The following is a 27,589-nucleotide window of genomic DNA, read 5'->3' as shown; positions in this document are numbered from 1 at the left end:
ATGAGTGAGCATCACTCACTGCTGCATTTTTTCACCCTTGTCCCTCCATTTCTGTACTCCCCCTTGTACTCCCAAAGACAGATAAACGAACAAACCAGACAAAAGGAAAAGGGAACAAAAAAAAGCAGCAAAGGGCTGGGAAGGTGGCTCAGTGGTAGAGCACATGCCTTGCATGCATGAGGCCCTGGGTTTGATTCCTCAGCACCACATAAGCAGAAAAAGCTGGAAGTGGCACTGTGGCTCAAGTGGTAGAGCACTAGCCTTGAGCTGAAGAGTGGAGGGACAGCACCCAAGCCCAGAGGTCAGACCCCACGACTGGACCAAAAAAACAAAACAAAACAAAACAGCAGCAAAGAAAAACACCTCTTGCTCCCATGAATGATTCTTATCAGATACTTCCTCCTGAAACTGAAGCTTAATGAGCACAGATTAAAATAAAAAATGAGCACAAATAATTCTATACGAAGTGCGATAATCTTATGAACATATATATACAATATATCCCATTTAGGAGAATTAAGGGCAGAAGATATACATATAATATCCTGCTCCTGATGGTTTGAATTTGTGCTGATGAAGCCTACATGAGAGAAAGAATGAAAAGATGGCCTTTGCAGAGGTGAGAGAGTTCTACAAGGGAGAGTTGAATTAGGATCCATTTGTTCCTCTGAAGTCCTGCCCCGTTCCCATGAGTGTCATTCATAATGGACTTCTCAACTTTCAATACAGAAAAAGAAAAGAATGCTACAGAATTGATCATTTGACATCTGTACTGTAGGGAGTACATTGAGAAGTTATGTGATCTGCTACCCACAGGAGAATAAACAGTATTTCATATACATTGTCTGTGCATCACATATGCCCAGGGATCCATGCATGGGCTGGGGAGTTGTCCCTGGATAAGTCATCTAACGCTGCTTTTCTTCAAGTTAACTTAAAGAGATAGTGGGCTTTCAAGAAGTCTTCCATCCATTTCCTTAGGAGCCTTCATTTATTAAAATTTATATAAGTTTAATTTTTTAAACCTCATGTCTGTTTTTCCTCAACTTGAAACTGCTATAATAACATGCATTTTCCAAAGAAACCTTGCCTGAAGTTTTCTCCTTGCAATAACTCACTGCATTAATTTGCTTGTGACAATATCCTACACTCACTTCTAATACTCTAGCTCAGAGATTTTTAACCTTTATACGAAGAGTATTCTTTACCAAATAATGAATTGTTACAGGGTGGTGTTCAGTGCCTTTTCGATGTGTAGCAATATACCTGGCTTCAACTCGTCAGTTGCCCCGCCTCTCTTTTTGTGATGATCAAAATCATCTATAGGGCTGAAGATAGAGTTTAGTGCTGGAGCATTTGCTTAGCATGCCCAAGGCTTTGAGTTTAATCCACAGCGCTGAAACAAAGAATTATCCCTAGATATTGTGAAATGTGGCTTGGTGAAAAAAATTGTCAGTGGTTGAGAACCATTGCTCTCACGCTTCAAGGTCAAAATTTTGGGTGATAATCTGGCACTTTTACAACAGTAATTAAGGCTGTATCTTCATAGATCATAGAATATTTATTTGCTTCTCTTTTCATGTGATATAAGACATAAAAAGATTGTTGATTTAGTTTTAAAGTAACTGACAACAGTATGTTTTCCATTATCTCCCTCTTTCTAGCCCCCATTTTTCTGCATGGGATTACTAAATAACTTACAGATCATAAGATTTAAGAGTTTACATTTTAGAATTTCATTAAAGCTTTTGTTGAACTTCATTTTGATTCAAAACTGAGCTATAGAGCAGAGTGAGTGTTGACTTTTCAGACTTGTAGAACAAGAAGCTAGCACAAAGCTTGCAAGACACTCGATCTTATTTTATCATGAAGAGAGATGCATTTAAATGTATTTTTGTTGCCTTTCCTTCTCTGGCTCTGCCATCACAGCTTTAGCAAGTGTCTATGGAGCTGAGTCATCTAACAGATCCTTAAATAAATAGCAATGTACGAATGAGGGCTCAACTAATGGCACACATGGCACTATCCCCAATGCCATCTGGGGAAGCTCAACATGGTTAGTGGCTTCAAGAGGCCCACATCAGTGACTCCAGTCAGAAAAATCTTCAAGCTTGCTGCCGTCCCTCTACCTTTGGCCCATCCAATGCCACAGTGCTTTAGTTTTCCTGAGACAGGAAGACCTTGCACACAAAACCTTTGTATCTTCCATTTACTTTTGCATTTATATGTTTGCCTATTTGTCTATAAACGTATGTATTTATTTATATGTTTGTTTATGTGTTTACTTATATGTTGGCTGATACTGCATGTTAAACTCAGTGCCTTACATTTGCTAGAAACCAGAATTCTTCCACTTGAGTCACACCCCCTGAGTCCTTTTGCTTTTTAGTTTTGTTTTCGGAGAGGGTAACTCGCTTTTGGCTGGGCCAGTCTTAAACAATGATCCTCCTACCTTCACTTCCAAAGTAGCTGAAAATTAAAAGCATAAATCACCACACTCTGCCTTGTATTTTCCTTTTGAAACATATGCTTTGGGGCTAGGGCATGGCTCAAGTGGTAGAGTGCCTGCTGAGCAGGTGTGAAGCCGTGTGTTTAAACTCGAGTACCAAAAACAAACAATAAAGCATATGTTTCTGTTGTGTAGAAAGTATCATTATGTGGTAGTTGTTTTTTTAAATTCATTCTCAATTATATATCACCGTAGTTCCAGAAGTCCCATGTTGTTTTTGTTTTTAACATACTTCTCATAGTTAACACTTGGAAGCTAAGAAGGTGAGCAGAGAAATAAAGCAGAGGTTACAAATGTCGTCTCTACTTGTGTTGAAAGCATGCCTTATACCACAGCCACCAAGAACACTCTGGAATGATCTACCTGCTCTTTGCAGCATCTAAGGAAGCAAGAAGTTCTTACCTATATATGAGCAGAGCTAGGCCGAACCAGTTTGTAGCTTTCTAGATTGCCCAGGGTGGATGACTATTGCAGTAAGTCCTGATCTCTGCAATAATGCCCACATTCTCTGTGTCTGGCCTGCAGGGCGTGGCCTGTTCTGCCATACTGAGCATAACCAACTGACGGAGCATCTGCCAGCCACGTACAACATATAAGTAGGGAGCTCCTGAGGACAGTGGGTTTCAGAGCAAGCCCTGAGCTAGGCTAAGGCAATTCTCAAGCATTTCTGTCCCCCCTTCATTATCAATGAAGCCACCATGTTTCTCCCCTGGAGTCTAGATTGTTGACTTGGCTGTTCAGAGAGTTTTGTGTTAACTCATCTGTTTATATAAAGTAACCATGGTGCTAAGCATATATCCCTAGGGCAATGGAATGGTAGGTTAATAAAAATGACACCTGCACCTGCCATTTATTGCTTTGTGCCTTTAAGATCCCAGTTGAAGCAGCTTAGAATCCCATATTAATGGCTTTGAACACACAGTAAGAAGTCCCTGCATTAAAAAACAAAATAAACCAACAACAACAAAAACCTCTTGACAAAGTCAAGTGATCCATCCTTCTCCAATTTCCATGGCAAAATAGATTTATGTTCCTTGTGCACTGGAAACAAAGGGACCATAATTCTTTACAATCTTCTATGCCAAAAGGCTACAGAATGAGCTCACAGTACCAAGTGACCATGAGAAATGATGGTCATTGGTGGCAGACCCCTATCTGTTTCTGCAGTGATGATGACAGAAGGGGGAAGTGGATGTGGGGAGTGTGGGAGTCTCCTGTGCTGTTCAATGCATGGGTTGGAGAGCTATTGACTCTAATAATAGTGGGAAGTGAAGCATTTCAAAAATTCTTTCAACTAAACCTTCCAGATATGGCCTGTGGCATAGGAACTGAGTTACTTGATAAGGAAAAACCCTGCCTTATGACCCTTTAAGGAGGAGTTCTTTGGTTATGTTGGAGAATTCCTTCAGCAAGTATCTATTGCTACCTATCAGTTTGCAGGTGTTGGAAACACATCAGAGAATAAAACAGACCACGCCTGCACCTCACATAGTTTACATCCCAGCAGAGGACTAATATGATCCCATATTTTGAGCTCTGGATCAGGTACGATATTTGTATTATTCTACTCTGTGTATTCCAATTCTCCCCAAACACTGTGAAGGCCATATTTGATTCCATTTCACAGGTGCAGAAACTGAGGCTAAGCAAGGTACCTAAGTCGTCTAGACATCTTAACTTCAGTGCCAGCGGTCACTAGCTGGAGAAATTAATTATGATGTCAAGTTGTTCATTGTGTATTTGGAGACTTTGGAGCAGCCTGGCAGGTCTGACCCCAGTAAAGCCTTGAGCTTGCATTGGTTGCTCTTGCTTTCCTCTCATTTCTTCCACTCGTGTCATTTAACTTAGCAGTAAAAATATGCTTCTTGGACACAGTGCCTGTATCCCGGGGCTGAAATGGAAAGCAAACCTCTTTTCTTGCCAGTTCCAGCCCGAATTGCACTCATTCTGCTTATGTAAGTTTGTTCTTGTGAAACTCTTTACCAGGGAACTTAATCTGTTCATTCTGTGCCTGGGGAGTGGACTTTTTGTTCCTGACGCTCAATCTTTCTCTCTCCAGAGAACCTGTTTATCAGGAAGTGGCATGGCAGGGCAGAGAGTTCTATGTGACAATAGCTTGTACTACAAAGAATCTAGGAGGGAACATTCTGGGGGTTAAAACTAAAGACAAATGAGGTGGTAAGATGGCAAAAATACAGCTACAAGTACAAAAATGGAGCTACCCAAACACACACACACACACACACACACACACACACACACACACACACACACACACACCCATTTATCTATCCCATGTACAATAAGAACAAGATAAGCACCCCCCCAAAAAAATGGCTACACACAGCCTACAAGTTTGTAGGGAGAACAAAGGCAGCTATAAATATTCCAAGGATCTGATAATAAAAAAGAAAATGAAGAAGAAAAGAAAAAACCAGAAGGGGTTATCTCACCAGTGTAATGGCTCCATAAAAGCTTTTTATTGTGAAGAGAGTTACTTTACTTAGAGCTATATGAAGAAAGCTGAGTGAATGTGAAAAAATTGCATGCAATAACCAGAGCTGAAAGATGATTATCAACCTCTGAATCCTGTATTTTGGAGCCAGTCAGTGCTGCTATTAGAAGATTGCCATTGTAGTTAAAGAAAGGCTTGTTTGGTATTTTCCTCCCCCTTTGGGGTAAACAGAAAGTCAATATAGGCTTCTCTTCTGCGCTTGCCCATTTATGTGACCAATTATTTTTAAAGATGTAATCCAATCTTACAGTGTCTCTGAAAGTCTCATTCCTGTGAACTTTTCCACCAGACTTCTGCAATACAACTCACTAAAGCAACAAATAACATCTTGCCAGAATGTGCCATATCCCTCTCCACCCATCTGACCTTCTCCCCATTCTTCAGCCATCTGTTTATTCTGTCCTTGGCTTTTGACAGGACAGGGGGTGACATTTAAGAGAGTTGACCCATCTGCATTGCAACCATTTAAGGACTGGAATTGTAAAACGGGGGGGGGGGGGGGCGGGAAGCAAACTTTAGGAGTTTGGAAGACATTCTTTTCTTAGGCTCTTGATGGAGTTTTCCTGTATTCTGGGGCAAGCTCCTGTTCTGTGCTTTTCTGGACAGCTGGAGGCAGTACAATCATCCAGAATGCTTGTGTGTTGTGTATAGTAGCTTGTTTCAGAGATGATACTGTTGAGCAGGTATTAATGATAAAAGTTTCTAAAGATCTGCTTGATGTTAGTAATACATTATAGGGTAATAGTTGCTTGGCTGAATTTACTCATGGAATTACCTAAATAGCGGTGACATTTATAAACTCTGGAAGATCCAAATAGTATCAAGATTAAGCACATTTGGCCAGATTACTCTGAGATGGGTTGTCTTTTGAAAGTACTCTTAAATATTTCAAAATTATGTATAGAATTTGTAACAACTTCCTCTTGTGTATTGTATCATCAGTAAATTTAATTTTAGTATTCAGGATTTGTGTTGAGGTCAGCAGGTGGGACACTTTGTAACTCCATTACCCCCAGAACTCTTACAGTCTAGGTAAGGAAAGGACCTCAGACCTCAAAGCTAAATTAGTTTCACCGGAAGTCCACATTTGGCTTGGACCTTATTAAGTGAAGAATGTAGAGGAATCTTACGAAGAAAGAAGAGCTTGTTAGGAAGATGTATGGAGAGGTTGTTCAGTGGGTTCTGAGTAACAGATTGGAGGAAGAAGCTCAGGTGTGCGGTTGCGCAGGAGAGGGAGACAATTATGTACTCCGTTTCAAAAATCAAGAATTAAAGATTGTAGATGATTTTCTCCATAAAGAAATGATAAATAATTGGGGAGAATGTTTATCCTGATGCAAATGTTGCTCACGCATTTATGTGTTAAAATATCACATAAGCTGGCTACTTGGGGCTCACAGCTGTAATCCTAGCTATTCAGGAGGCTGAGATCTGAAGATCACAGTTCAAAGCCAGCCCAGTTCAGAAGACTCTCATCTCCTATTAACCCAAAAAGCCAGAAGTGGAACTGTAGCTGAAGTGGTAGAGCACTAGCGTAAATTTTATGTTCTTCTAATCATCTTTAAGTATTTATATGAAGGAATTGCTATTTAATAAGGCAGTTTATGAATACAATGTACCTTGATCAACGTCACCTTTTCAACATTTTCACCTGTCCCTTCCCAACCCACACTTTCCCTCACTTGTCTTAATTTTGTAGGATATACACTGAATTCTTGACTGAATTCTCCCCTTGATCCCTACCTCATCCCTTTCAAGTATCCATTTCCTGGTGTTTATTTATTTTTTATTTTTATTTATTTATTTTTGTCCATTGTTGGGCCTCTATTCTGGACTTGGGCGCTGTCTCTCAGCTCTTTAGCTCAAGGCTGGTACTCTACCACTTGAGCCACAGTACTATTTCTGGCTTTTTCTGCTTATGTGATGCTGGGGGCCTCATGCATGCAAGACAAGCACTCTACTACTGAGCTACCTTCCCAGCCCATGGTATTTTTTTTTTTTTTTAACTTTGACTTTACCTTTCTAAGGAAATACACTACTTGAGTTCTCCCTTGAACTTATAATATTTCAGTTAATATATCTATTTACATTTGCACACCACCCAACGTATTTACTTATATGTTTATAAGCTAAATCAAGCTTTCACATATGAGAGAAAACATGCAACCTTTCTCTCTCTCTGAGTCTGACTTACTTCTCTTACCATAGTATTTTCTAGGTGTTTCCATTTCTTTACAAATGATAATAATATCATTCTTTCTAATGGATAAGTAAAATCCCATTGTCTATATATACAACATTTTCTAATGGGTGAGTAATATCCCATTGTGTTTTCTTTATACATTTTCTTTATACATTCATAAAACATAACAAAAAAGTGTTAACATACAAAAAAATGAGAAAAAATAATTTTTACACCCCCTTCCATGTGGTTGAGAATATATGGAGAGGAAATGCATGGACAGAAACTTTCCATACCCTTGATTTGCTCAAGAAAGGAAGACATAAGAAGGAAGGTAACTGGAATCTAATGGAAGCCTGGGCTGTCAGGCAGCAAAGAGGGAGGAGAGCAGCAAGCTAGAAGTGAGCTCTGGAAGAAAATGCAGGTCTTCTTTTCCTCTCTCTCTCTCTTTTAGACTTTAGGAGTCTAAGGATGAGAAGCACTTTGAATGACTATTATGACTTTCTCGTGTGTGTGTGTGTGTGTGTGTGTGTGTGTGTGTGTGTGTGTGTGTGTGTGTGTGTGTTGGGGCTTGAATCTAGGGCCTCAAGCATGCTAGGCAAGTGATCGCATACATTTTGAAGGTAAAGCTAATAGGACCTGCTGATGGATTGAAAATGTGGTATTAAAAAAAAAGGGTGGAAAGTCAAAAGATGACTCACATATTCTGATCTGATGTATTTACTGAGATAAGACAGCTGGGGAGCATGTCTGGGCTGGAGTAAACAGAGACTTAGGTATGGACATGTTAAGTTAAACCTCTAAAAGGCATTTGGATGTACAAACTTATATTAGCAATGGGCTTTCTGAGAATAGAGAGGAAAGAGTCCCAATGAGTACTATTTGGCAATTCCTTTGGTAAAAATACTTCCCCATGGCTGGTTTTTGTGAAGTCATTGTCAATTAAGTATAGACTTGTGAAGGAAGATAAGTGATCTGGCTTAGGTAAACCACCAGGAAACATAGCCATCAATGTGGGAGTCATCAGTATACAAATACTTCTTAGATCCTTGAGCTGGATGGTGGTACTGAGGGAATGTGGATGAAGAGAAGAAATTCTAAAACCAAGTTCTGGGGACTCCAGAGTCAAGAGTGGGGAAAGAGGACCCAGAATCATAGACAAGCTATGAAGAAAGGATCACAGAAAGGAGGGCAGCAGTCATCTGCCAAAAGTTCCTGGTGGCTATGGAAGACAAAGACTTAAAGTAGGCCATTGAGTTGGCAATACGGGAGCTTTGTGACCTGACAGGGGCAGGGTAGAGGAACAAAAGCCTCAGGTGCCAGAACTCCACCCTCACCTTCCTCCAAAGAGCAACACCTGAAGGTAGGGCTGGCTCTGGCAGCTGAACCCTTGCATTAGAATTTTTTAGGCTGTCCATTGGGGCTTTGAATTCGAGTAGACTTCAGAATCACAGGATGTCATCACTAGAAGAGAATCGGATAGATCTCTTGGCTCAAAGATGCAGGAGGAACAGAAAGGAGGTGACGAGTCCATGCTCCCTAATTTTAAAAGGCACTTACAAAAAAGCTATAGAAATCTCCAGTCCTGTGATTGCCTATCACTTGCTAGACTCCATGAATAAAAATAGGGTCTTTCATAGAGCAACATCGCAGACAAGGTACCAAAGTTTGGGAGGACATTTTCTTCTTAGTATTTGAACCAATGTTTCATTATTTTACCTATCTTCTTTCTTTCTCACTTTCTCAGCCAACAGCAGTGGGGAGTGTGTGGGCTAAAGTAAATATTACCAGCGTTTCTCTATTTTTAGGCCTTCTATTTCTAGGTGAATCTATTACTTATGCAAATTTGCTCCAAGGATGAAACTAACTAACTTTCTTTGGCTCTTTGCCATTCACTTGGTCATTCAGTCATTCACTAAGAGGTGATAAAGAGGAAAGAAGCAGGGGAAAGATTTCCAGGAGAGGACTAGCAAGTGCAAACAGAGATAGAATCTTTCTTTGAGGCAGTAAGGATTGTAACATCAAAGGGCTTGGGGGTAAGGTTTAAGTGGTAGAGGTCTTGCTTACCAATCACAAAACTTTGAATTCGCACCCTAATATTTCCCCCCATCTTCTTCCACCAAAAAATCTTAAGACAGGAAGGGAAGTTGCAAGAGGCAATAAATGTTCATCTTAAAACAACAAGAAGCTGAGCACCAATAGCTCATGACTGTAATCCTAGCTACTCAGAAAGCAAAGATCTGAGTGGATCATGGTTCAAAGCCGGCCCAGGCCAGGAATTCCAGGAGACTCTTATCTCTCACCAAAAAGTGGGAAGTGGACCTGTGGCTCAAGTGGTTGAATGCTAGCTTTGAGCAAAAGAGCTTATGGACAGTGCCCAGGCTCTGAGTTCAAGTCCCAGTATTGGCACCAAAAACAAACAATGAAGTGAAACAAAAACAAAAGAACAGAACAGTGATTAGGTAGGGACAGGGAAATTCTGCGAACTCTCAGAAGACAATTGGTTGGAAAGAGGGCAGACAGAGGGGTTGGTCATACTTACCTCTAAGTTTCCTTTCTCACTCCATCAAGCACTACTTCCTTTGGGTGAGTGTCTAAGTAGTTTGGGGTTGTGATCACAGAATGCAGGGTGTCTTATAAGAGCAGACGTTTAATTCTTAAGCTCTGTGAGAGAGAGAAGGTCAAGAGCAAGACCCTGAAGAACTGGTGTTGGGTGAGGGCCAACATCTTGGTTCAGTGCATGACTAGCTTCTTGCTATGTCCTCATATGGTAGAAGGTGCAAAGAGCCTTGTGGAATCTCTCATTTTTCATTTGTATTTTTCTTTTTTCGTGCTACTCCTGGGGCTTGAACTCAGGGCCTGGGTGCTGTTCTTGCACTTCTCTGCTCAAGGCTGGAGTATCACGTGAGCCCCAGATCTACTTCTAGCTCTTTTGGTGGTTAATTGGAGATGAGTCTCAAGTTTTCTTGCCCAGGCTGGCTTTGAACTTTGATCATCAGATATCAGCCTCACCAGTAGCTAGGATTACATGCATGAGCACCCAGTGTCTGGGTCTGTGGGGCCTCTAAGTGCTTGAGCTCCATTCATGAGGCTTCTATTCTCCTAACTGTCTACCTCTTAAATGCCCCACACCCAAATACCATCATATTGGGAATAAGCCTTCACTTCCAGGCTTCTTAAACAAACTCAGCCTTAGCCTATGGGTATGTCTAGGGCAAATGGTGTGGTGTGTGCAGAAAAGTCATGCTGCACAGCAGCGCTGTCCTGAATTGGAGGCTGGTACCTCACAGCAGCTGAGATGGGAATTAGGAGATGAGCCACTTCCCTGAGGTTTCTGCTGATTGATACGCTTCATTGTGTTCTGAAGATTAGAGAAATAAGAGAAATACAGCTTGATAATTAGCGAGCAGTCAGGAAACCTTGGAAACATATGACAGGTGAGTAGATTTATTAAAAGCAGTGCTGACATGCCCATTTTTCAGAGTTCAGTGTTTCACCAGCAGAATATGAAATAAAGATTTTTTTTTAAAAAACCACTGAGATTTATTTTCACATTTCAGATGCTTGGCTTAAATGAGAGAAGTACATCGCAGAGCAGCCTTGTGTCTGCTTGGTCGTGGGAAGGATTTCTTCAAGTAGCTATGAGATACCAGAACACAATCTCACTTTCTCCCCACCTAACATTTCCAGGCTAAGAGTCAACATGTAAATTGGTAACATTGTGCTGGAGCCAGGGATTCTAATTCACAACAGTCCCAAGTAAAATATCAAAATAAAAGTTTTTTGTTGTTGTTATTGGTCATGGGGCTTGAACTCTGGGCTTGGACGTTGTCCCTGCACTCTTCAGCTCAAGGTGAGCGCTCTACAGCTTGAGCCACAGCGCCACTTCCGATTTTCTAGTGGTTTATTGGAGATAAGAGTCTCACGGACTTTCCTGCCAGGGCTGGCTTTGAACCACGATCCTCAGATCTCAGCCTCCTGAGTAGCTAGGATTATAGACGTGAGCCACCAGTGCCTGGCAAAAATAGAAGAGTTTTTCTCTAATGTTTCTAACAACTTTTTCTTTGAATTTTCTCTTCCAACTGTCTGCTTTCTTCTGTTATCGGAAAGAGAGGACAGAGACAGAGAGACTGAGATTATGTGCTTATTTATACTCATGTGAAATTGACTGATGGTGCGTTTTATCTCCCACAAAACTCGAAGTATGGTCAGCATTTGAGAACACAAGTGAAATGGAAAGAGATAGTGAGTGCCCAAGTAAAAAAGTCAGTGATCTGAACAGGGACCTCATTTCTTTCTTTCTTTCTTTCTTTCTTTCTTTCTTTCTTTCTTTCTTTCTTTCTTTCTTTCTTTCTTTCTTTCTTTCCTTTCTTTCTTTCTTTCTTTCTTTCTTTCTTTCTTTCTTTCTTTCTTTCTTTCTTTCTTTCTTTTTCTTTCTTTCTTTCTCTCTCTCTCTCTCCCTTCCTTCCTTCCTTCCTTCCTTCCTTCCTTCCTTCCTTCCTTTCTTTCTTTCTTTCTTTCTTTCTTTCTTTCTTTCTTCTTTCTCTCTCTCTCTCTCTTCCTTCCTTCCTTCCTTCCTTCCTTCCTTCCTTCCTTCCTTTCTTTCTTTCTTTCTTTCTTTCTTTCTTTCTTTCTTTCTTTCTTTCTTTCTTTCTTTCTTTCTTTCTTTCTTTTGTCGGTCATGGGGCTTGAACTCTGGGCTTGGGTGCTGTCCCTCAACTCTTCAGCTCTTCAGCTCAAGGCGAGCACTCTACCACGTGAGCTACAGCACCCCTTCCAGTTTTTTTCTGGTGGTTTATTGGAGATAGGAGTCTCACAGTCTTTCCTGTCCGGGCTGGCTTTGAATCATGATCCTCAGATCTCAGCCTCTGAGTAGCTAGGATTACAGGCGTGAGCCACCAGTGCCCTGATTAAAGTTTTTGAGATTTTTTTTTGGGGGGGGGGAGGATGTCTGGTCGTGGGGCCTGAACTCTGGGCCTGGGCACTGTCCCTCAGCTCTTCAGCTCAAGGCTAGCGCTCTACCACTTGAGCCACAGCGCCACTTCCGGCTTTTTTCTTTTTGCTTATGTGGTGCTGAGGAATCGAACCCAGGGCCTTGAGCATGCAAGGCAAGCGTGCTACCACTGAGCCACCTTCCCAGCCCCCCGGGACATCTTTTCTTTTGCCCTAAAATTACCTCCCTCTCTTTGGCTCTTTTTTTGCTTCTATTCATTTGCAAGACATGGGTCTCACTATAATGGAGACTCTGAACTCTTCCAGCAGACAAGTCTTCCTTTCTGCCCTTCTCTGTAAGAAAGTGAAAGTTACGAACAAACAAGGAATGGAGGCCAGTGAGACAAGAATTATGACAAAGAAATTAAAATCTACATGGGATTGCTAAAGAACAGCACCAAGGAAAACTCCATGCTAGCCAAGGAGTCCATGGGGCAGAAGGCTGTAATCCCACCTGGCTGGATTACAAGGGGTCACTTGTTAAACTATAGAAAGAGTGTGTGTGTTTGTTTGTGTGTGTGTGTGTGCGTGTGCGCGTGCACGCGCGTGTGCGCGCACGGTGGTACTGGGACCTAGGCACTGTTTCGGCCTTTTCACTCAAGGCTCACACTCTATTACTTGAGCCACACTTCCATTTTGGGCCTTTTGGTGGTTCATTAAAGATAAGAGACTCATGGCCTTTCCTACCCTGGCTGGCCTTGAACTGTGATCCTCAAATCTCAGCCTCCATTGTATGTAGATTATAGGCATGAACCTCCAGCATCTGGCTGAGCTACAGATTCTCTTCATAAGGAGACCTTGCTGGGTTTTGTTGCTGTGGGCTTTTCAGCTTCTAATTATGGTGTTTAGGAGACTAAATGGAGACTGCTGCAGATAATCAGAATGCTAAGAGCAGTGGATGGCCATGGTGGGACAAAGGGAAGGCTTGGCCTCGGTGTGCAGCGGCCCTCCAACCTGTCAGCAGTCAGCACTTTCCAGGTAATGAGGTGTCTGTAAGGAGGTATTGCATAAACGATGAGGTTTTTAGTTTGGCTTTCATAAAGGGCTGCTTAAATTTGAATACTAGCTTCATATAAATTAGAGTTTATCCTTTTGAAACCACTTGTAATGTGCTTCTGTTGGGGTATAGGTCATTATAATGCAAAGTTCAAGGTTCCCAGAACATAGCGGACTCAGGCTGCATTCTTGTAGCTAGGTCCAATTCAGCTGAAAATGAGAATTACAGCAGGAGCATTTCCTGGTCTTTGACCCAGCCTGGGAGCTTTTTAAAAGCAGGGTTTATGCAGCACGCTAACCTCCTCTGACTCTCAGTGCTTGCTAATAGTAGCTGTGGTCAACCCAGAGCAAATGGAAAACTGCTAAAAAAACAAAAACAAAAAAACCTCACTCCATGTTAAGAAACATCGGCAGCACTTCCCTTCCCTTTCTGTGTCCTCCTTGCCTGGGAAATGGAAGATATTTAAATGTTCAAAGGAGATTTTTTTTTTCTTTCTGCTCCCTGATACAAAATGTAGTCAAGCAAAACAAAAGGATGATGGCATTTAAAAAAAAATCTCTGGACTGTACCTGTCTGAGGAGCACGAAGAAAAATACTAAGAAAAATCATGGAACCTGTAAGTACTGTTATAAGATGAGAAAACAGGGAGGCACATTTTGAAAGATTGAATTTTGGAGTCTTTATTAAAAGGCCAGCGACTGCATGGTGGACTGGTAGACTCCTGTCTCAAAGGCCCGCAGCCAGCAAATACACTTAACACTGTTAGAAAACTGAGCCCTGAAGGCCAGAGAGGAGAAAAAGAGCAAAAACAATACCAACAAACCAATTCAGTTCTAATGGAGAGCTGAATTGGGATGCTATGGTGACCAAAGTGCCAGGAGACAGGACACAGGACACAAACATGGAGACACGTGGCATAATGGTGCCTGAGCGAGTCAGGGCCTAAATAGGGGTCAGGTCAGGGGACAGGGTCACAGGAAACTCCCAATCCCAGGCACTGGACTGACAGGTTTAGTAACCTATCAGCCAGGAGCCCGCCCCTGCCTCCAGGGATTCAGGCATGCCCATCACCTGAGAGGTGGGGCTTCACCTTCCCCCACTATGAAGACAGGATGCCAGAGCCTACCATCCACCATGTGGCCAAGATGGCGCTGACCAGACCCGACCCCTCTATTTTAGTACATTTATTTATTCATTTTATTTATTTTATTTTACTTTTTTTGTGCCAGCACTGAGGCTTGAACTCATGGCTTGTATGTTGTCCCTTAGTTTTTTTTCACTCAAGGCTGGCACTCTACCAGTGGAGCCTCACCACCCCTCTTGGATTTTTGGTGATTAATTAAAGATAAGAATCTTGGGGTCTTTCCTGCCTCAGTTGGCCTCAAATGACAATCTTTAGATCTCAGCTTCTGAGTAGTCAGGACTATAGGCATAAGTCACTAGCGCTGGACTTTAGCCAGACTTCAGCATCAAGTTCCTTGCTTAGTGTTCACCATAGTCCTGCTGCTGGGACCGTTTTATACACAGGAAATTGAGGGCAGTGCAGTTAATTAACTCGCCTAAGACCACCCAGCCAGTGACTGGCAAAGGAGAAGGTCTGAACCCAGGAAACTAGGCTTCTCCTCAGTCAATGCTCTAAACTCAGAGTAGGATGGGACCTGGCAGAAGCATACTAAACTCTTGGATTTGCTTGGGTACAGAAAAGACACTTGTAAGGTGAATAGGAATTTTATGAAAACTCTACAACATAGGAGTTTTAGGGCGGGGGGGGGGGGTGGAGATGTCCATTAACTAAATGAGGGGTTCAAATCTTTTTTCAGATGGTTATTTAACCAGACACCGTGGTTCACACCTGTAATCTAAAATACTCAGGAGACTAAGATCTGAGAATTGTGGTGTGAAGTCAGCCTAGGCAGGAAAGTCCATGAGACTCTGATTTTCAATTAACCAGCAAAAAGCCAGAAGTGGAGCTAGGGCTCAAGTAGTAGAGCACCAGGCTTGACTGAAAACACCCAAGCCCTGAGGTCAAGCCATAGCAGCAGCACGCACATACACAAAAGGACATTTAAAGTCAAGATCAGAATAGATGAGCTTTAATTAAAACATGTACCCTGGGTCAGAGTAGGAATATTTACCAGCCCATAATATTATGTAAGGGTCAGCAGATGGGATGTCAGAAAGTGCCTTGTATTTAGTGATGAAGGGGAACACTACACAGGGCCACTGACTAAGCCTGTTAGACCCAGGCCACCCAGCTCTGGTGGCAGATGGCCATGGGTGGAACTCTTCAAGACTGATCTGAACAGACTAGCTTGCATTGTGAAATACTATCCAAACAAAATAACAGACAAAAGCAAGGATCAGAAATAGATCACAGTGCAGTTCCTATGAACCTTTGGGTCCCCGAACACCTGCCCTGGGGCTATGCAGAGGAGTTGATTGGTGTGAGCTGTGCCTACCACTCAGGCAGGGAGAGGATTTAGTGGCAGGGTGGAATCCCTGAGGTCCTGGAAGCTCAAGAAAAATCCAGGCACTGAATAGACATGAGAGACGTGTCACTGAGAAACAGAAAGAATTTTTCTCTGCTGGGTCAGTGCTGGGCTGAACCATGGGAGTGAGGGACCCTCACTGGTGGCCAAGAAAGCATCACAAACAGAGGTGGTGGTTTGGGGAGGAGAAATGAATGAAGAAAATGTGGTCTATGTACTCAACAGAATTTTACTCATCCATTGGGAAGAATGATTTCAAATCATTTGTAGAGAAATGGATGGATCTGAAAACAGCCATGTTAAGTGAAATATGTCAAGCTTGGAGAGAGAAAGGATGAATATTTACTCTCATACGGGTAAGCTAGAAGTAATTTATAAATGTGCTACTAGTAAACACTTCCGTGCTAGATCCAAGTGTATAAAGATGTAGTCATCAAAATATGGTATTTTTAGGGGAGAATTCAAAGGGTGTCATTCCTTAGAAAGGCTAGCTCAGAGTCCAACTAAATGATGACCACAACATGGGTATTTGAAAGGGGGGTAGAATTAAGGGGAGAGGGGTAGATGAATGAAGAGAGGAAGCAAGGAATACAGTCATAAAATGTAACGCATATCCTCAAAATTCAGAAACTTAAAGGAAGGGGAAGAACAGATCAGAGGCATTGTATTCATAAACTGATTTGTTGAATGGTAACCCCTTTGTACATCTCCTTAAAGATAATAAAAAATATAATAAAAATACATCGTGATAACCCCTCTTACATCACCTCTACAATAGCAATAAAAAGTATAATATATATATATTTATATATATATATATATATATACACATACTTTGCCAGGGTCTTGGACAAGAAGTCTTAGAACTGAAACTCTCTCATGTACAGCAGTTCTTATTTGTGTGGCCCTGAAAAAGCCCACTTTGCTTTCCTGAGCCTGTTTGTTGTAAGATGGTTTTTAAAACAAGGACACATTTGACAAACCTAAGTGTCTTCAGTCAGGTTCTGGCAACGAGTCTTTGAGCTCACGTTTTCCAGCAGGAAGTTTCTTGGGCAGCCCCTGGGGATCAATACCTCTGAGGGTGGGAAGAAAACAGGATTGCATGGGCAGACGAATTAAAACTGTAACACTAGAGCAAGAAAGCAATCAGCCAGTCCCACTGGGAGCTCGAGTTGGGTGGCTCTTTACCTAGGCCAAGTTGAGGCAAGAGGGCCAAACCTCATAGAAGGGGTGAAGGATGGAATAAGTGTCTGGGGAGATAGGTAAGCAAGGTGTTGAGGAGTTAAACTGGTTTTCCCTTTCTTTCCTGGAGGAGGCCTATTTGCTTTTTCCCCTTGATTTCTATGGACAGGACCCACCTAACACTTCCTTCCTGGCCTTTCCTGGGCGGGGGACCTACTTAACCTCTCCCCTTGCCCTTTATAAAGGAGGCCCACCTGACCCTTCCCTACTGGCTTTCTCTGCTTTCACCCTCACTTCTTTTCCAGCCCAAATCTAGTAGTTCTTCCTCTTCTCCTGTGCCACTCTCTCTCACTCTCTCTCACTTACCTTCCCAGAGTCCGGCTCTGTCTCTCACGTCTCCCACATCTCCAGGGGAGAGGAAGAAGAGAGAACAGAGAAGCCACACTCCCACATTCCCCGTTGTTACAAGAAAAAAAAAAGAGTCACTTCCAAGTTAAGTGCACAGCAGTTTTTATGCTTCCCGAGTCCATCAGACTTAGAAGGCAGACTGACTGCCACAAGCAGGGGGGACCTCGCTTTGACAGAGGTCATTTCTCTTTCAGCTGAGGACAAAATTTTCCTAGAGAGTGATGCAGCCAAGCATTAGCAGGCACTGCATTGCAGCAGCTGGAGGGAACCAGAGCCTGGGTCTTGAGAGGTAGCAGCTCCAGCAAGGACTACAAGCTCCTACAGAAGACATTATTATCATGATTATGAGACTAATGATAAATCGTGTATATTGGGAAGATTGAAGCCATTAAAACCACCTAGCACCCCATCAAGTGTTGGTGTGTATCAGCACAATCTAATATACCAGACCTTACAGCCAGACACTCACTGGTAGATAGACGCTTTTCTGAAAGTCTTATAAGTAGTCCATTTTCCTTACTACATCTAAGAAAAAGACCCATGAGAAAACATCTACTTGAGAACTTGCTTTTTTTCTTTCCATTTTAAAGCTAAGATAGGATTGATGTTTATCCTTGAGATAGAAATGATAGCTGTAGGAAAAGACTAAAGGTTTATTCAAAGGTAATGTCATTTCAAATTTATAAATTCTAATGTTGTCTCTGGCTGTCATTTTGTTTAAGAGGGAGAAAAAAAAATAACCCACCAAGTTTCCAGCGCCTTTTAAGAACTGGGGCTTAAAAGTAAATTGTAACGTTTAAAAGGTACCAGAAATAAAGGGATATGATGACAAATCTCATTTTCATTTTTTCAGTTTTGTAGTAATCCTCAAGGCTGACCATCCTTACCCTGGACTTCTTGGCAAAGTAGTGGCCCAGAAATTTCTAGCCCCTTGGGGAAGGGATTCTAAAATCACTGTGCTTCAATAATATTTTACTTACTACCTGACAATTGAAATGTGGACTACTAGCCAGAGTATTCATCTGTCCTTCAAGCTTCCTAGCAGAAACTCATTTGATTCAGACAGAGCAGAGGAGCAGATTATGAGAGGGGAGGGGGAAGTTGGAAAGGAAGAGTTGGGAAGGAGAAGGGTACAGCAAGAAACAGAAAGAGAATCTATGGGGATCTTTTTTGTTTTATTTTGTTTTGTTTTTCCCTGGAGAAAGACCAATGGGCACAGCTCAGTAGGGGCTATGGACTGACATGCTTGATCTTAGGGAAGGTTCTGAGCAATACAATTGTCCATTTTCTCCAGCATCTCTCTCCTCTTCTCTTCTCTTCTCTTCTCTTCTCTCCTTTCCTCTCCTCTCCCCTCCCCTCCCCTCTCTGAGTGCAGAGGGTGCCTGTCTCCCTTCCTCAGGCAACCAACCATGAGCTCACTGGGGTTAAGCCACCAACACGCCCCCTCTGAAACCAGTGTAGACCCTACCCCATTGTGAAAACCTAAAATGAGAAACTGGGATGAGATTTGAGGATAATGAAAAGAAAACCTCATAGAGATCTAGCCAGACTGTTTCCTGGTGACATTCCTATGCTCTCAGGGACCAAATGGCACACAGTTCATCACAGCAGGCTCGCTCCACCCACAGCAATGGACACTGGGAAATCATCCAATGCCTGCATGATGGTATTTTCATTTCTGATGGGCCTGGTAATCTGTGAGAAATGAACTTCAATTGCTTTCTCTGCAAGTGCTAAAAAGTTACTCTTACATCTTGGAGGGCCCTGGCAAAGCAGAGGTCAAGGACCAGTAGTTTTGTGGGACTAAAATAGCAGCTCTGAAATGAACACTTGATACTGTATATAAATTGAATGATCAGCTAGGTGATTTGAGAACTCCCTGGGTGGAATTTACGTGTCTTTTGGATGAGAGGATGGTTCTAGGCCCGGGGAGTACCTCTGACAAGGCACAGCAATCAGCACACCTGGGAGGAGAGCAGGGCGGGAGGAAGTAGTGAGCGACTTGACCGGACCTTGTCTTTCATCCTGCTTCTTCTTTGGATGCTTCTTCAGCATGAATGGGACAACTCACAAGGCAGTTGCCTTTGCTTCTTACTGTGTGTAGGCTCAGGAGATGGCTCAGCCTCTGCTGGGGGGTTGAAGGTCAAGTGCTCCTTGACCTCCACATCTATCCCAGACAGATGGGAACTTCTGAGAGTAAGCCATCACTTCAAAACTGTAGCTGGGAAATGCAAATCTAAATTGGTGAGTTTTTTTTTTTTTTTAAGATGGATAATATTCGGTCTCAGCTTTCTTTCTTTTAGTCGGTCTCCAACTCAGGGCCTGAGGTGCTATCCCTGAGCTCTCTTTTTGCTTATGGCTAGTGCTCTACCACTTTGAGCCACAGCTTCACTTCTAGTTTTCTGGTAGTTCATTGGAAATAAGAGTCTAGCAGACTTTCCTGCTAGGGCAGACTTTGAACCACGATCCTTAGATCTCAGCCTCCTGCATGGCTACGATTACAGTTGTGAGCCATCAGAACCCAGCTCAGACTCAGCTATGATAGTTTCATTTGTATCATGGAGTTTTAGAGAGAGAAAGGTTGAGGCAAAGGGCTAACAAGAGATGGAGAAACATCTGGAGAGACAGAGTCAGAAGAGGAACAAGAAATGGGACAGAGACAAAAATGAAAATATGGACAGATATGGGGGGACAGAGAGTGACACAGAAAGAAATGGAAAGGGAGAGTTGAGGGAAAGATAAAGAGATTAACAAAGAAGAAAATTAAGTAATAATTCATGTTGCTACTCAAAATATTGAGATTCACATCGAAACATCATAACTACCTTTATATCCTAGTTATCTTTTCTTCCTCCATCTCCTCCTCCTCCTCCTCCTCCTTCTTCTCCTCCTCCTCCTCTTCTTCTTCTTCTTGTGTATGTGTGGGTGTGTGTGTGTACATGTGCATGTGTGTGCATATGCCAGTACTAGGGTCCAGAGCTCTTGCTTAGATTTTTTGCTCATAGTTGGTGCTCTACCAATTGAACCAGACCTCTAAGTTCACCTCCATCTCAATTAACCAGCCTGGGCTAGCTTCGAACCGTGGTTCTCAGATGTTAGTTTCCTGAGTAGCTAGATTTCCAGGTATGAGCCATGGGAGCCTGGTCTTTCTTATTCTAATTTTTTCATTTTTATATTTTATAATTAATAGTTGTTTTCTTAGTGAGGGTAACATAGTTTTCTTCCTGGCTTCTAAGTTTTAATAAGTGGTAATGATGGCTAAACGCAAGCAGGAAAAAAGGAAGGAAGGAAGAGGAGAGGGAGGGAGGAGAGAAGAGAGGAAGGGAAAAAAGAAGGGAGAGAGGGAGAAGGAAGAAAGGTTCAGGCAGGGAAGGAGGGAGGAAGAAAGCTGGGAGGAAGGAAGGAAGGAAGGAAGGAAGGAAAGAAGGAAGGACGGGAGGAAGGAAGTCTCAGTGGTCAACCAGTACTTAGGATACTAGGACCCCCTAGGTTCATACTCAAGGCTTTGAGATGAACTGAATTAATCTTGTTTTCCCAGAAAGTTTAGCGGTTCATAAATACCCTTAGCTTAACATTCAAATATACTCACTGAAAACAGCTTCAGTTATAACAACCTACTTAATCCCAGGCAGAAATGGTGGTGGAGGGGAAGAGGGTGAGACTGATTATGGAAGAGGATAGAGGAATACGGAGATTTAAAGGTTTTCAGAGCACAGGGTAGGAGAGAACCAGTAGGGAGCTCTTATTTTCTGTGGGTTTCACGCATTTTTCCAAACATGATGTTCCCTTAATCTTCACATTAGCTATGTGTGCTTGCTTTCTCATGTTACAAAAACCATCTTATTTTAGCTAATTGAAAAAGATTAAGACATAGCAGTGCCAATCCTGATCAGCTGCCATTCTTGGACCCAGCATGCAACATGAGCACCATGCTCACCTATCAAGTCATTTAACAAGTACAATATGTGAACAAAGAATATTTGATCTTTACTTAAGCCTCTGTTAATTCCATGTGTCAGAGCGGAAATTACTGAAGCATATTAATAAGTTGCTAATTTCTCTGCACAGATAAGATATGGGAAGACAAGTTCAAAATAATTCCCCACTGTATGTTGGTAGGAAGAGAATCTTAGGTACATGTCAACAGATTAACCAGAAATGGATTGAAAAGACTAAATTTCACCAAGGCTTCAAAACTGTAGGGAACAATTGCAGGGTCTTCTATTTTTACATGCAACTGGAACTAGTGCTCATCATCACTTGATTTGGATGAATTAATATTGCACACAGTACTATCAACTGTACTATCAGACACAGGTAAACATTGTAGATCTTGGGGAATCAGACTCATGTATTGTGACCTTAAAGTTGAGCTCCGTCCTCCTCATCCTCCTCCTTCTTCGTGAGAGTGACTTGAACTCAAATCTTTCTAGTGTCATTTCCTAAGTTGTATTTTGTTTGCCACTTGTCAAGAATACTGAATTGCATGAGTAGACTCTATGGTTCTCCTTAGTATGTATTGGAGCTGGTGGCTCATGCCTATAAACTTAGCTACTCAGGAGGCTGAGATCTAAGGATCACTGTTCAAAATCAGCCCAAGCAGGAGAGTCTGTGAGACTCATATCTCCTAAACCACCAAAAATCTGGAAGTGGAGGCATGGTGCAAGTGGTATAGCCCAAGCTTTGAGCAAAGAAAAAAAATGCACAGGGACACTACTCAGGCCCTGAGCTCAAGCTCTAGTACCTACACTCTTTCCCCCTTCCCTTCCCCCCCATACCAAATTGCACTGGAGAAAAAGATTTACTCACTTATTATTTGTATACTATCACATCACATTTCTTTACTTGTAGCACCAAATACATAAATAGCAACTCTTAGGTTACTGATTTTCCTGCTAGATACTCACTTAAACTATCGATTCCAATTCCAACACTGAAAAAAAATGCTGTTTGTTTGTTTTTTTTTTGTTGGTCATGGTGCTTGTACTTGGAGCATGGTTGCTATCTCTGAGCTTTTTTGCTCAAGGCTAGTGTTCTACCACTTTGAGCCAGAACACTACTTCCAGTTTTCTGGCAGTTAATTGGAGATAGTCTCACAGACTTTCCTGCCCAGGTGGGCTTTGACCTGTGATCCTCAGATCTCAGCCTCCTGGTTAGCGAGGATTACAGGCAGGAACTACCATTGTCCAGCTAAAAGGTGTTTTTTCATTAGTACCTGTAAGCAAACATTGAACAGTAGAAAGGGCCAGATAATGAAAAGATTTAAACTTGAGCTGCCTTCTCTCTCCATGTGAAACAGGTGAAATCCTAGGGAAGTGCTTTGTCATTGACGCCTCCGGAACAAACACATGTAGATGTAAGTTACAAATACATCAACCTGGGGCATGCACTTGAAATATTTTCCTTTCGAGAGGACACAACTCTATTTGGGCAGAAGAAGCAATGTCAAATACCCACCCACATCTACTTGCTCCTGTGAGTGCCCACAGAAGGGACCAATTGTGTTATACTCTCACATTTTCACCCAACCCTGATTTCTGCCCTAAGACTGCCACCCTATCCCTGCTTACACCGCAAGGACAGTGGCCCCATGAGGGGAAGAAAACAACAGCCACAAAACCCAAAGCCATAAAGGTTCAAACAAGACAAGACCATTTAATATGCACCGACGCTTCAATGCAGGAAGGAGGGCAGGGCCCAGCCCACATCCCAGGACGTCTGCAGGTTTTCTCTGATGAGCTGTGCAGAGCACGCAGTCAGCTGGGCTTTTCACCCCGGTAAGTAATGAACGCACCCCACGGAAGGATCTCGGCGCTTGAACATACCTTTCTGGGAGCAATTTTAACTTTTCCCATGTCCATTAGGCCTTACAGCCTAATCTTGCTCTGCCAATTGCTCCCGTGGTGAGATCATTAAGGAAATTATTTTAAGATCAAACACCCTGCCGTGACAATGGCGTCCCATGTAAGGTAAATGCTTCAAAGGCCCCCCTTTCAAATTACAGCTCTGCGGAGTTATTCATCACCCCTCCATAGGGCCGGCCTCACCATTACTTGGCTTTTTGCCTCAGGCGAAGGTAGCACTGCTAATTGGCCTCTGTAACAAAACTGACCTGTAGACAGGATAAAACTTGTTTGGAGCTTAGAGACAAAAATTATTCAAGGTTAAAAACACATGAATGCCCCAGCTACGTCACCAAAAAAGAAGAGTGAATGAATGTCTTCCCCTGCGGTTCTTAATGCGAAAGAATGCGCTCCCGGCGCGCCCCCCGCCAAACAAAGGCTGGTTCAGGTAGCAGAGCCGGGCCGGCCTGGGCTGCTGTTCCCGGTGGGTTTACCATCCCCCTCCCCCCGACTCCTGTCCTCCCCCGTCCTCTCCCCCATCCTCTTCTGAAACTCCAAGGCAAGCAGATCCATCCTGGCTTGGGTTCTGCGCCCCCTCCCCGGGAGGGTCTTTGATCTCCTGGGATAAAGGCAGATGGAACAATTTAACTGCTCGGGACAGGTGCAGCGTTTCGTTGACAGGTCGGGGCTTTTATTTCTAGCACATTAGCCGGGCGCATACAAATGGCTTTTTGACAGATTCAAGCAGGTAAAATAGCACCGAGGGTCCGCAGAGGCCGCGGTCACGCACCTGCCTGAATGGCACAATTGGAAAATGATGCATAAATTAAAGACAGGTAAAACCTCAGGCTTCTCTGCTGTAAGCGTTTGGGTGGACTTTTTTTTTTAAAATGACTTCCTAGGGTGGTGCTGTTGGGGGAGATTCTTCAAGGAGTAAACACTAAATGAACTCCTTTATCTCTTTGGGTTCAAAAGAACGCAGGGCTCTCTTGGGGTTCCCAGACCTTCCTGGGTTGGAGGCCAGTACCATTTCATGATGTTCTTTGGGAAGGAAAATGGGAAAGGAAAGATCCCTTGACAAAGAGTGAACTAATTCATCAGGAATACTCAGTAGGCACTGTGTTGAAAAAGATCTATACAACTTGGGGTGGGGGGAGAAGGGGGGTCGGAGGGAAAAACAAAAACTGAGAGAAAATCAGGGAAGAGGTGACACTGTTTAAAAAGAAATGTTCTCATTGCCTGACTTATCTAACTGCAAGCCCTCTGTACATTACCTTTACAATAAAAATGTAAAAGAAAGGTCCCTTGCTTTCCCTCAAGATTTACGTCCAGTTCCCCCCCCCCCCCATCTCTCCTTCCTTCCTCCCCGACCCCCCCCCCCCCCACTTGCCAGGTGAACGATTTTGATCTACAAATTGTGCTTGGCTTAACCAGTGTATTCTAAGGATAATCAATCTGGTTAAGAAAGTTACTGGGGTGTTTGAAGGAGTTTTCACCCTCTCTAGATTAAAAAAGAAGGGACTTTGGAGATTAGTTCAGTAACTATTGTTTTTCTAGAAAAATTAATCAAGTAGGATTTTTTTTGTCCCCTTCCTATTTGACTGCATAATTTTGTAACAATAAAAACTTTCCAGGATCTTCCTCATGTACAATAGCATGTTGAAGAAATTTTAAATTTGTCTGAAATGAAGTCATATAGTAACCCCTTGTAGTTCATCTGAATTTATGTATGTATCATCAGATTCTCTGTCTTCAAATTAGATAGGAAACTAGCAATTTTAAATCGTTCCTTTTGTTGTTTCTTTTTTTCTTACTATTTCAAAGACTTTTAAGTTGTTGATTTTTTTCTCATTCTTAATAAATATTGCAGTTAAGAACTTAAAATTTGGGGGGGACGGTGGAAACACCCTTTTTGATTTTGCTTTCAGCCACACATTTCATGAAATATTACCTTTTGTCTTTTTCTCTATCTTTTTGTTCACTACCAAAGAAGTGCTAGAGTTTAGAGATAAGCTCAGAACAGTGTCTACAAACTAAAACAGATAGTATCTACAAACGAGTCTAACTTGGAAAAGAAAAAAAAAGGTGAGCTCCTAACAAGATGCTTTCTTTGGAAATCACAGCCTTTTATGTTTACTCCTGCTTTTATGAGTCTGTTTCTCTCCCTAGAACCTGCCAGTCGCTCCTCCATCAAAATCACAATCCTGGCCCAGGAATGAATAGAATCATTAAGATTTCAGAGGATATTTAGGTCATCGCCAGGTTTTCTAGAGGAGCTATAAATAAGGAAGGAAATCCAGGGCCAGGTTCCTGATTTTGGAAAAACTCTATGAACTTAGGAACTTTTCTAGAAAAGCTGAAGAAGTTAAAATTATGCATTTTACCAACTATGATTTGAGAATTATGATCATTCCAGAAATCTTGCACTCTTGATCTAGTTTTCCTTACTAGCAGACAAAGTTGAAGTTAAAGCTGAGAGAGTTGAACAGCTTGAGATCAGATTCAGAGATTTCAAAGGACTTATCTAAGATAGGTCCTATAGGTCCTATAATATCTGGGAAATTAGTCCTACTCAGTGCTGGATAGGATCTGACCCTAAGGTATCCTTTTCTGATAATGGATGTACTCACATGTACAGGAAACTTTTTCAACGATGTATCCCTGAATCATTCACATTCTTGTTTTGTATTTGATTGCATTTTCTTCTTAGCTGACATGTCATTTCTTTTTTGTCTAGAGTATAAACAATGCATCTGCTTTACTCTCAGGATTCAGAACATGCCTGAGACACTGTTCTCAGTCACCATTTGTTAATTAAAGAAATGACCAGATGAAAGCATGAAACTGCAAAGAATGTCCCTTGTTGCTGTTTAATTTGCAGGTCTTTGCTATGACAGGCATGTGCCACTACACCCCCTATGGGTTGATAGTGGGTCTCAAAAAATGTTCTGTGTGTGCGTGTGTGTGTGTGTGTGTGTGTGTGTGTGTGTGTGTGTGTGTGTGTGTGTGTGTGTGTGTGTGTGTGTGCTGGTTCTGAGGCTTGAACTCAGGGCCTGGGCGCTATTCCTGAGTTTTGTTGCTTAAGACTAGCATTCTACAACTTGAACCACAGCTCTACTTTTGGCTTTTTTTTTTGTTTTTAACTAGAGATAAGAGTATCACAGACTTTTCAGCCTGGGCTGACTTCGAACAATGATCCTCACTTCTCAGCTTCCTGAGTAGCTAGGATTACAGGCAATGAGCCACTGCTGGTGCCAGCTCACAAATGTTTAATCTGAGCTACCCCTGTTCTAATCCTAACTAGTTAGGATTATAGGCGTGAAACACCCTTACCTGGCTTCATTTTTTTTTTTTCTTAATCCCAAGAAGGATATGTGGAAATATGAAGAGTTATAGAAAATGACCTTTAGGGCTGGGAAGGTGGCTCAGTGGTAGAGCGCTTGCCTTCCATGCCTGAGGTCCTGGGTTCGATTCCTCAGCACCACATAAGCAAAAAGAAAAAAGCCGGAAGTGGCGCTGTGGCTCAAGTGGTAGAGTGCTAGCCTTGAGCTGAAGAGATGAGGGACAGCCCCCAGGCCCAGAGTTCAGGCCCCATGACCGGACCACCCCCCCCCCCCCAAAATGACCTTTAATTCTCCTACATTAGTATAGATTTCCAAAAGAGTGGGTTTTTCCTGAAGAAAGATGTTGTGGTTATTGATGGATATGCCGGGGATCCTTGGGCCCACAGCTTAAGAGCACTTGCTGAGCAAGCACAAGTTACCTGACTTTAAATCCCTGTACTGCAAAAAGTAAAAGAAAAGAAAGGGACCTGTAACCAGATACTGGGAAGATCATGCCAGTCTTGAGTAGGTCTTACTGGGTCTATCTTTGGTAAACATCTCTTGTTACCAGTTTCCTAGAGGAGATAGAGGTCACCTTCTGTGTTTTAAAAGAGAACTACAGCACACCCAGAAAGTTCTCAGAAGTCTCTGCCAGTCTTTCATTGGTTAGAACAACTAGCTACTCTGTGTGATTGGATACCAGTATAATTAAAGGGAGCACCTCCTAGTCCTCCCAGGCAAAAGCCAGAGAGTCAGTGCACTAGGCCTGCTGCCATTTTGGTTTTGGTGTGTCAGAGAGTAATTTTTTAGAAGGTATCATGGCCAAGAGCCAAGGGCTCTCTGGAGGATGACAGATGGAAACAAAAATGGTGTACTTGCTACTCTCCCTTTAAAATGGCTCAAGCAACTCTGAAAAATACTTCTGAAGGAGAGACTGAAAAATCCAGAATGACCATCAAATCAAAAGAAGGAAGAATGTTGATTCCATTATTCTAGGCAACCCCCATAACATCACCTAAAATAAGATCTGATTCAATTTTTTTCATTAATGGCCAATGTCTTACAATAAAGAATGGAAGTAAGGCAGCAGTGGTGCATGCCTGTAATCTTGGCTATTCCAGAGGCTAAGATCTGAGGATGCTGGTTTGA

This window comes from Dipodomys spectabilis, unplaced genomic scaffold (assembly GCF_019054845.1).
Source record: "Dipodomys spectabilis isolate Male_0828 unplaced genomic scaffold, ASM1905484v1 ptg000178l, whole genome shotgun sequence".
NCBI lineage: Eukaryota > Metazoa > Chordata > Mammalia > Rodentia > Heteromyidae > Dipodomys > Dipodomys spectabilis.
Note: the sequence above shows the minus strand (reverse complement) of the source record.